This window comes from Solanum verrucosum, unplaced genomic scaffold (genome assembly GCF_900185275.1).
Source record: "Solanum verrucosum unplaced genomic scaffold, falcon-dt-bn FXZP01000207.1, whole genome shotgun sequence".
In the NCBI taxonomy this organism is placed as follows: domain Eukaryota; kingdom Viridiplantae; phylum Streptophyta; class Magnoliopsida; order Solanales; family Solanaceae; genus Solanum; species Solanum verrucosum.
Genome location: NW_026019996.1, coordinates 97,471 through 108,785, shown reverse-complemented (window position 1 = coordinate 108,785; position 11,315 = coordinate 97,471). Strand labels below are relative to the sequence as shown.

The window sequence follows — 11,315 nt, the reverse complement described above, 5'->3', positions numbered from 1 at the left end:
TTTCTGCATTTCCTTCAGTTGTCTCTAAACTTCCGCGCCTGAACACCTTTCCTGCAAAACATGATAAAAACCAATATAAAAAGGCCCTAGACACACACAACTTGTAAGTGAAATGTATTAGAAATACCGTAAACTCACAGTATATCAGTCTCTATTCGTAGTAATAGAATCGTCCAAGTAATTGCGTCTATCACTAAAGGCAGCCAAGAAGTTGGAAGTAGAACTGAAACTGGATATAACTGAAGGAAAGGCTATATAGGTACGATAGGAGGGTACGGTTAAGCAAGTAAGCGAAGGCTCTCTCTCTCGCTCTGTGGTCTTGTGTAAAGCCTTTCCGCTGTTGTTCCTCAGTAGCTCAGTGGTAGAGCGGTCGGTTGTTAACCTATTAGTCGTAGGTTCGAATCCTACTTGGGGACATTTGATTGATTCCTAATTCTTTAATTCAGAATACGGGATCCTCGTAGTAGGCTGGATCAAGATCTAGCCAGGAGAGGGCAGCTTTTAGAAACAACTGGCCAGGAATCGCACCATAGCCGAAGTTAATCGAGGGCCTGACCTTGATGTAGAAAGGATCTCTCAAGCTGAGGCGGAGAAGAAAGGATGACAAGTGACTTTGATCTCATGCTGGCCTGCGTACACACAAGGCTACCCTTTTCCGAAAGAACAAAAAAGGAACTCGCTAGGCCTTCAGAAAAAAGGTGGTTCTGTTCATGCTTCAAACGATCTGGCTTATTAATCCTATTTCGAAGCAAAGATTCAAAACCTGAATTGTTAGTCATGGGCAAAGAATCCAACAGGACCTGGAGCGCGAACGAATCTTCCGATGAGGCAAATCGATTGGCAATTTGCCTTGCTGGGCTTACTTGCTTGATTGAAAGAATTTTCCCGTTGGAGAGCTACTAGGAATAAATGGATTGCCTCTATTGAACCTAGCCTTACTAAATATCCTAAGAAAAAAAGCCAGCCGCTGCAAGTGCTTGAGCTGCGTTCTAGTCGATAAAATCCTTTGAGTGACTGACAACTCGTGAGCTCGCAGGGCTCATAGGATGGGAAAAGCCCCTCTCTTCATTTCATTATTTCATTGGTGTGCGAGTAAGAGGGTAGTAGGCGAAATTTTATGAATTGAATGGGACTTCAGCTTCGACAATCGTATTTTCCCTCCACGAGAAAGAAAGGATTTCTCGGAGCAACCCCCAAGTTCCAGACCCAGGAGTCAACTATCTAAGAATTTCTCCATGGATCTCATCGGAAATGTTTGATGCTTCTTGGGGCTTCTTTGGCGACCGTGAAGTCACCGGATGAATTACCGAGTAAATAGATCAGATCCGGGGATTTGGGTTACAAGCAGGTCATTCTTGAAACAGATTTAGAATATTGTTTTCATGTTGTGATTCATTTGATTTCCTCTAATCACCCTCAAGCACATCTGATCCAAGCTTGCAGGAATCTTGTTCAAAAGGATTGGTCAACAGGGTATGGTTCTTTTTTATCACCCCGGATGACGCACACTACTTTAAATAAAGCGCAGTGAATAATGCAACCTTATTCCTTCCATCAACAGGCAATCCCGCATAAAAGAAAGGCTACTAACTTGGCTGATTCAACAAACAAAGGAAAAGGGCATCCATTCAAACTGCTCTCATTTCTATGTTGACACATAGAAAAAGAAACCCTGGAGCCTTCCTCTCTCTTCGGACAGGTATGCTAGAAAGGATGTTTGGACCGATTGGATGTTCATAATCTGGAGTAAAAGGATTCAAACCTTTGCATGCCGGTACCAAAAACTGATGCGATATGTTCTGATAGATCGAAAGAGATAGAGAGGGAATCTCTCAAGAATAGGGGGAAATCTCCTATTTCTATCTATTGATGAGACAACTATCTATTCTTGATCCATCAGAAAGAAATTGATATGTATCTAATGGAGTCTACATCGTACGTAGAGCGCCCAAGTGCTTTTTAGGCGACTTTCTCGCTAGGCGAGTCACCTCGTCAAAGTGACATGTTATATTGAAATTGGGTCGCCTGCCTTTCAAAGAGACACATTGGGTTGTCACCTCGTTCAACGTGAGATGTTATATTCAAAATAGGTCATCCGTCTTTCAAAGAGATACGTTGGGTTATCACCTCGTTCAAAGTGACATGTTATGTTCAAATTAGGCCGTCCGCCTTCCAAAGAGACACATTGGGTTGTCACCTCGTTCAAAGTGACATGTTATGTTTAAATTGGTCATCTACCTTTCAATAGACACGTTGAGTTGTCACATCCCTTCAAGTGACATATTTGGTTCAAGATTGGGTTGTCATCACCCTTCAAATAACATGTTATATTCAAATTGGGTCATCTACCTTTCAAGAGACACATTGGGTTGTCACCTCTCTTCAAGTGACATGTTATATTCAAATTGGGTCGTCTGCCTTTCAAGAGATACGTTGGGTTGTCACCTCCTTCTTAGGGGCACGTTAAGCTTAAGTGGGGTCGTCGTCTGCCTTTGAAGAGACAAGTTAAGTCGTCACCTCATGCAAAATGACACGTTATTCATATCATCCTCCTTTCAAAGAGGTACACTTCCTTCATTGTGCAATTTTGAAAGTAACAACGAAGGTATGTGAATGTTGTTTAGTTTACAATCAATCCTTGCCTTTTGTTTGTTATTTTCAGCCCATTGGCGGATGTAGAGTATTGTTCAAAATCTCTATTGACATCTCATATTGTTTTGTTCAAAGTTTATGAAACCAAATTTGGGTTCGTCAAATTTGTTTGACCAGGATCTCTTTCATCGATCCTAATCAAATAAAGGGGCAAATTGTTGACACCAAATTTTGGTCTGATATTTCTAAAGTAAATACTTTTTAAATATTTTATGTTTTAAATAGTTCAAAATACATGTTTTACCTTTTTAATGCAATTTGTTGATAATTATCCTTATTCTCAAAGTATTATGATTTTTATCGGTTAATTTTGTTTATATTATTTTGTCACAACCAGTTGAATACGTTCGAATATTTGTTCATTTTTTATGAAATTATTATTTCTGTTAAATTGCATTTTTTTACATGTCATTGGTTACGTTCGTTACATTTTTTCATATTCATTTATCTATTACATTCATTAATATTCATTTTGATATTTTGCACAGTCCAAAAATTCAATCTAGTATGAATAAAATGTCATCCACATATATTTTATTAACTGGTGGTTTTGACCCACGATTTTAAGAAAGTGGTATTGTATTATTGGTGATTTTCAATTCCCTATTTAAAAAATAGCTTGCTCATTAAGCTAAGGGTTGGTGGATAAGATTTTAGGGAAAATTTTCAGATTTTTAAATTCAAGAGATTCTTTTATTGTTCATTATTTTTCCGGCGAAAAACTCACCGAAGTTTCTGTTTGCAACAAATTTTAAACATATGGAAAATAAATAAACCACACAAATTAAATCTGAAGAAACATAATTTTATTCATCAACATAGCGGGTACAATTATGTTCCTCCCTTGATTCTCCTCTCCTAAGATTTATCCATGATTCGAGGGCCGTTAGTAGCATATTTCTCGAATTAGGATGATTTAGATTTGACATCTATAAGAATATTCCATGTTTTTTGTGGAATATATCGAGATCTTGATCTCTTTATGGAATTTTTGAGATCGCCTTTTAAGGGAATTTAGTACCCTTTATATAGGCATAAACTAGGGTTTAATGTTGAGTAGCCTCCAAGAATCATAATTTGAGTCGAACACAATTAGTAGAGTCCCAACTCGAATTGAACACATCTTATAGAGTCCCACAAAATTTCAATTTCTACAAATGCCCCCTGCTTCAAGGCTTGTCGGAGTGTAGACTTGATGAAACCTAAAGACGAGGCTTGAAGTACACATTTTTCCACCTTTGCAACTTCAAATTTTCAGATTTGATTTAAGACAGAAGAGATGAAGGGCAGATTTTGTCCCACTGGGCGTGCCAATTTGTTTGCAACAAATTTTAAACATATGGAAAATAAATAAACCACACAAATAAAATCTGAAGAAACATAATTTTTTGCATCAACATAGCAGGTAGAATTCTGTTCCTCCCTTGATTGTCCACTCCTATGATTTATCCATGATTCGAGGGCCGTTAGTGGCGTGTTTCTCAAATTAGGATGATTTAGATTTGACCTCTATCAGAATATTCAATGTCTTTTGTGGAATATATCGAGATCTTGATCTCTTTATAGAATTTTTGAGATCGCCTTTTAAGGGAATTTAGTACCCTTGGCATAAACTAGGGTTTATGGTTGAGTAGCCCCAACAATCATAATTTGAGTTGAACACAATTAGTAGAGTCCCAACTCGAATTGAACACATCTTGTAGAGTCCCACAAAATTTCAATGTCTACAAATGCCCCCTGCTTCAAGGCTTGTCGGAGTGTAGACTTGATGAAACCTAAAGAGAAGGCTTGAAGTACTCATTCTTCTACCTTTGCAACTTCATATTTTCAGATTTGATTTAAGACAGAAGAGATGAAGGGCAGATTTTGTCCCACTGGGCGTGCCAATTTGTTTCCAACAAATTTTAAACATATGGAAAATAAATAAACCACACAAATAAAATCTGAAGAAACATAATTTTTTGCATCAACATAGCAGGTAGAATTCTGTTCCTCCCTTGATTGTCCACTCCTATGATTTATCCATGATTCGAGGGCCGTTAGTGGCGTGTTTCTCAAATTAGGATGATTTAGATTTGACCTCTATCAGAATATTCAATGTCTTTTGTGGAATATATCGAGATCTTGATCTCTTTATAGAATTTTTGAGATCGCCTTTTAAGGGAATTTAGTACCCTTTATAAAGGCATAAACTAGGGTTTATGGTTGAGTAGCCCCAACAATCATAATTTGAGTTGAACACAATTAGTAGAGTCCCAACTCGAATTGAACACATCTTGTAGAGTCCCACAAAATTTCAATGTCTACAAATGCCCCCTGCTTCAAGGCTTGTCGGAGTGTAGACTTGATGAAACCTAAAGAGAAGGCTTGAAGTACTCATTCTTCCACCTTTGCAACTTCATATTTTCAGATTTGATTTAAGACAGAAGAGATGAAGGGCAGATTTGGTCCCACGGGGTGTGCCAATTTGTTTGCAACAAATTTTAAACATATGGAAAATAAATAAACCACACAAATAAAATCTGAAGAAACATAATTTTATTCATCAAGATAGCAGGTACAATTCTGTTCCTCCCTTGATTCTCCTCTCCTAAGATTTATCCATGATTCAAGGGCAGTTAGTGGCGTATTTCTCGAATTAGGATGATTTAGATTTGACCTCTATAAGAATATTCCATGTCTTTTGTGGAATATATCGAGGTCTTGATCTCTTTATGAAATTTTTGAGATCACATTTTCAGGGAATTTAGTACACTTTATATAGGCATAAACTAGGATTTAAGGTTGAGTAACCTCCAAGAATCATAATTTGAGTTGAACACAATTAGTAGAGTCCCAACTCGAATTGAACACATCTTGTAGAGTCCACAAAATTTCAATGTCTACAGTTTCGTCGGAATCCGGCGAGTCCACCACCCAAAGGGCCCCCATTTTTCCCCTTCTTCTCTTTTCTTCCTCATGACACCAGACCTCCTTTTTCCTTTCCCCGTTATATTTTCCGGCAACCCAACTCCACCCAGATTCAACTCCGAACCTCACATCCAGACCACCCCAAAATGACCCCATTTTCAATCTCTCCGACCTCCTCCACCCACGAAGCAAACGATCTTGGAGCTCGGAAACCAACAACAACTACATCAAACCACCAACACCGACGAGCTCACCGTCAGAGCCACCATACAAAAACTTCTTGTTCATTTTTTTCTCTTTTTTCCAGCAAGTCAACCACCACAGCCACATAAACCATCAACCAAAGCTCCGAGCAGCCATCCAAAACCCCGACCAGACAACCCTTTTTTCGATAAACTACAACAACCCATTCATCGTCAGTCCCTTCCCTTTCCCAATTTTTTTAATTTGTTTTTGCAGATTTCTGGTGAGGCAGTGTCTTCGTTTGGCGGCAAAAAGCTCCGAGCATTAAAACAATGTAATTAGGAATAACAGCGAACAAAAAAGCTCCAAGGAGCGGACTAGACCGAACCTCCTACCTCCAGCGGCACAACGAATTAGACGAGCTCCATGCTCCAAATTCGATTTAATCGAAGAAAAGGTAAAGTTCTTTTGTCTCTGTTAACCATGACTCTCTTACTTTTGTTCCATTTCACACTGTTTACTGCTTCAAATGTGTCACCCATTTTCTTTTTATTCTTTGTTTGGCATCATTTGTTATTATGATTTGTTCATTATACTTATTTTTTGATTAATTTTTATGCCTAGTTACGTTTCTTTCGTATTTGTTGATATACTTTGTTTGATTAATTTTAAATTTCTAATGGGTGTTGTTATTTGCTTATTATTTGATTGTTTTTGGTTTGTTTTATATTAATGCTGTATAATTAATGATTATTCTTTGGCTATTAATTATTTTGTGTTAGAGATATTTTTCAATTATGTATTCATGTTGGATTTTATTAGTTCTACCGTTACTTTTTTCGGTAAATGTTAAAATTTTCCAGCAACTTTAATTGGGTTTTGTGATGGCATGGTATTACTTTGATATTTTTCATTCTTTTACTTTGTTTCCATGGAAATTTTCCCCTAGAGCTTGTTTATATTGTTTATTTTTCTTTAGTCACTTTCATTATGTTTCTTTAGTTTTGGGCTATTGTTTTGCTTACTTTTTGTTATTTTGTTTTGTTGTTGGATCATATTAAATTAAATGATTAGCTTATAATTCTCTTATTTTGTTAATTGTGAAGTTATATATAAGTAATGTTTATATTATTAATTAATAGATGTTGGTGTTGCAACTTTAATTGCATGAAACGTGTTTTAGCTAGGATTTAGTAACTTAGTTGTCCTCCTCTTTTTTATGGCATATTTATTATTTTGTGTTCATATTTTAGTTAAATTGGCCGATGAGAAATTCTCTCCGTCGGTTTTCGAGGCCTCACCATTTTAAAAGATGGAAATTTAGTTTAAGTTTATATATTTTGTATGTTAAAATTGCCGAGGAACAAATTACCATCGATTTCTAAGGTCTCCCATGTTAATAAGACGAGTTTTATTTTTAAGTTATTATTTTTATTTCATGTTTATTTATTTCTAAGACTTTTACTAACTGTCCTTATAGGTATCCGGAGGTTCTTTCCATTGAAGCTATTCGAATGCAGTTCGAATTATACTCTTTATTCATTATTTTATATATATTGACGTTAACCAAACTTATTTCATTCTTATTTTATTATTTCATTTTTGTTATTTGTGTATATCGCATTTTTTTTATACTTGTATATTATTTTTATCTCCTCCTCAATTTGAAAAAATGAATTCAGTCGGGACCCACAATTGTTGATTTCGAAGGATGCATAACAACTTCCCTTCAGAATAACTTGAACCCCTTACCTAGAATCTATTGGTTTTGTAGACATTTGTTTTAAGTTAATTTGTCAATTGGTTTTCTAGTTTTCTTAAAAATTAGGTGGCGACTCCCTTTTCCCCATTTACCCTTTTTAAAATAGAATTACTATTTTTTGGTGACTCACCGCAATGTTACGCCATCTCAAAGGATGTCAACAATAAGTATTCTAAACAAAATCTCAAAGTTAGTGATTAATACTATTTTAGGTCTACAGATTTCGTAATAGGCAAAGCCCAAAGGGTTTGAAAATTTTCAAATGCTTAAAGAGAAAAGGTTACCTTGATAGAGAAAGATGTTGAAAAAAATACAACGAGAGAGAAGAATTTTACCAAAATATGCCCATGTTGAAAGCTAAATGGATCTTTGCAAAGTTATGTTTTGGAGAGAAGTGCCGCTGATGAGTTTTAAATAGGTTTAGGAAGTTTTCTGATATGTTTCAAATGGGAGGAACAATGTTAGAGCCATTCTATATGGCGGAATAGAGATTGGACAAGTATCAGGTAGAATATCTATACCAAAGTCTATTTCTCTCTCAAGAGGGACTCTGGGAAGATCATCTAGAAAAACCTCTGGAAACTCACTCACAATTGGAACTGACTGAAGAGGTGGTGTCTCAACACTAGAGTTATTAACTCGGACTAAGTGATAGACACACCCCTTGGAAACTAACTTTCTCACCTTAAAGTATGAAATAAAATGACCCTTAGGCACTTCTGAACTACTCCTCCACTCTATAACTGGCCCATTAGGAAACTGAAACTTAACTACTCGAGTTCTACAATCAATTGGGGCATAATTGGAATGAAGCCAGTCCATACCTAGAATAACATCAAAATCTACCATGTCTAACACGACTATGTCAGCCATGATGTCCTTGTGATTGAAAGAAATGACACAATCACGATAAACTCTCTCAGCTAGAATAGACTCAACAACAGGTGTAGAAACACTGAAGGGCTCAAAAGGTTGCTCAGGAAGAATATTAAAATTTATAGAAATATAAGGAGTCACAAAATATGGACTCGCTTCGGGATATAGCAAAGCATATACATTAAAAGTAAAGACTTTGATCATACCAGTGAAAACATATGGTGAATTCTGTTGCTCTTGGCGACTAGTGATAGCATACAGACAGTTTGCTCCTCTACCTGTCCCCTGAAGTAGCTCCTCTAGGTGCAACTCTATCTGGTGGAGCCACTGAAGAAGATTAGGCTCTTTTGCCTCCATTACCACCACCATGCATGTTCTTAGAGTACTCTCTCATGAAGTGACGTGTCTGACCACACTTGAAGAAACCAGTGGAGCTATCACTACACACTCCTGGGTGGTTCCTACCATTAGCACATGTAAGAGTCCCATTACATCATTGTGCCACACTATGTTGAGATTGTGCAGGTCTAGCTCTGAAATTCTGTGAACTATGATTCTTGAACTCACTTTTATACATAGGTGCAGGTGAACTAGTAGATGATGGAGTAGGTCCATTTTTCTTTTTTCTAAAAAGATGACCGATTTGCATTACTCTTCTACTGCATGGACTCATTTCATAATGTCTTAGCCTTCTTATTTCGATACTCTTCTCTATCTCTCGACTTATCCTCCTCAGCCCATTGCACATGGATCATCAGCCTTTCTATGTCCATATATGCTTTCAACATTTGAGCCTTAACCTCTTTGCTCAATAGACGAGACAATCAAGACACAAACAGACTCATCCTACTCCTCACAACAACAACCATCTCCACAACATATTAGGAAAGTTGGGTGAACTTAAGGCTACACTCATGCACACTCATAGATTCCTACTTAAGAATGAGGAATTCCCTTACCTTGGCCTCTCTCAGTTCACGGGGAAATAAACGCCCCAAGAAGGCCTCCTCAAACACAACCCAACTCATAATTGGTGCATCATCAGCTCTACTCTTCTTCCATTGGTCAAACCATACTCTAGCAACACCCTTCAGTTGGTATGCAGCTAGTTCCACTCACTAAGCATCAGCAACATGCATAACCTCAAAAACCTTTTGTAGCTCTTCCACAAAATTTTCTAGATCCTCAGTGATACTTGAACCTATGAAGTTTGGAGGATACATCCTTAAGAACTCTCTGATCCCAGACGTACGAGCCACATCCTATCGAACCTCTCTCTGGGTCCCATCTTGGTTGGTCACAACTTGAGTCAACATCTGTATAGCTTCTCGGAACTCAGCGTTAGTGACCTCTCCTTTGGGTTGCACTTCTGGTGCATTGGGTACCCCTTGGTCTTGAGGATAAACATTCCTCCTAGCAGGATGATCTCAGACAGTTCTTCGTGGAGGAACGATCGGAAAGATACGTGCAAGCATGAATTAGAAAGATATTTTATTGAGTTAAACTCTATCACACGAAAAGAGTATGAAAGAAGTGAGATAGTTCCTAAATGTTGCAGCCTTCTAGTTATAGATGTGGCGCCCTTCACACCGATAACTAGTATCTACAAATACGACTTTGTTGACACCCTGGGACTCTTGAACTACGTCCTCTGATCTAAGTTGGTCACGCCTCGAGCCTACACCCTGGACGTGGCTGACACTCGAGAACCTTTGTTGGCCCCAAGTGAACTCTTAGCCTGGATCAACTCTCAGCGAAAGACTTACTCAACATAGAATAAACTCAGAAGATAAACTTTAACTCAAATATCTAAAAATGATAATCTCAGAAATGTTTAAAGAAATATTCAACTGACCAAAAGAGGCAACTCAACTCTTAACATGAACAACTGAAATTCAAAAGACTCATGAACTAATGTCTATCAATCTATGAAGCCTCTAATACTATAAGGGGTGTCGGGACAAGACCCCCGATCATCCTAACAACTAAAATACTGGAAAATAAAGAAGGGATCCTCCAAAATCAAGGAGGCTCCCCAAACAAATCTGGAACTTGACTAGATCAATGAAGCGTTGGTTGATGGTCCTAGTTACCTGTATCTGCATCATAAAAGATGCAGGACAAATGACGTCAGTACATGGAATCTAATAGCATGCAAGGGGAAATCTAGAACGAGACATAAGGTTGAACTGGAACTGAAGAAATAACCTACATTTTCTCTATTCAACTAAGGGATACTCAACTCATTTCAATATAAAGCAGTAGTAAAAATGCATTATAAAGAAAAGCTTTTGAAACAGTAGGTAACAACTCAATGTATTTAAAAATACCATATATCTCAGTTTGTATGCAAGAATACAAAATAAAATTTGTTTGTATATATAAGTACAAAATAAACTCTATGTGAAAGATTCTCGACAACCATCATTATGAGCTATGTGATGATACAATGTCTAGCCTGCGCTGCTAGAACTATCTTATACTTTGTCGGGGTATAAGACCTACTAAATAAGTGGATCCACTAGTCTATGCTTAGAAGCAATAAGGAATCATTTAAAAAGTATGACCCTGTCTACCCGCGTTGCCTACATGGTTTATGAGGACTTTGAGTTATCCGAACTCGTCCCCATATCGGTGCTCAGTACTACTCCAAAAATATAACTAGCTCATATATTTAAAGACATAACTCTTTCTCTGGTTTGATATTATAACTCAAAATATTTCCCTTAAAAGAGATAGTACTCAAATCTTCTCTCTTTCTCTGGTTTGATATTATAACTCAAAATATTTCCCTTAAAAGATATCGTACTCAAAACTGCTCAAGAACTCTTTTGGAAATCGGTGTTTCCTCTAATCTTAAATGTAAAAACATTTAATCTTGGGAATACTTAATTCCCATATATCATTTTAAAGAAAATGTACTAAACTCTAC

General features: G+C 37.1%; 1 non-coding gene across 1 annotated transcript; it reads left to right on the top strand.

The window, feature by feature from the left end:
• Positions 1 to 344: 344 nt before the first annotated feature.
• On the top strand, positions 345 to 416 carry TRNAN-GUU (transfer RNA asparagine (anticodon GUU)). The gene has a single exon. It is a non-coding gene; the product is annotated as a tRNA-Asn (tRNA).
• Positions 417 to 11,315: the final 10,899 nt, after the last annotated feature.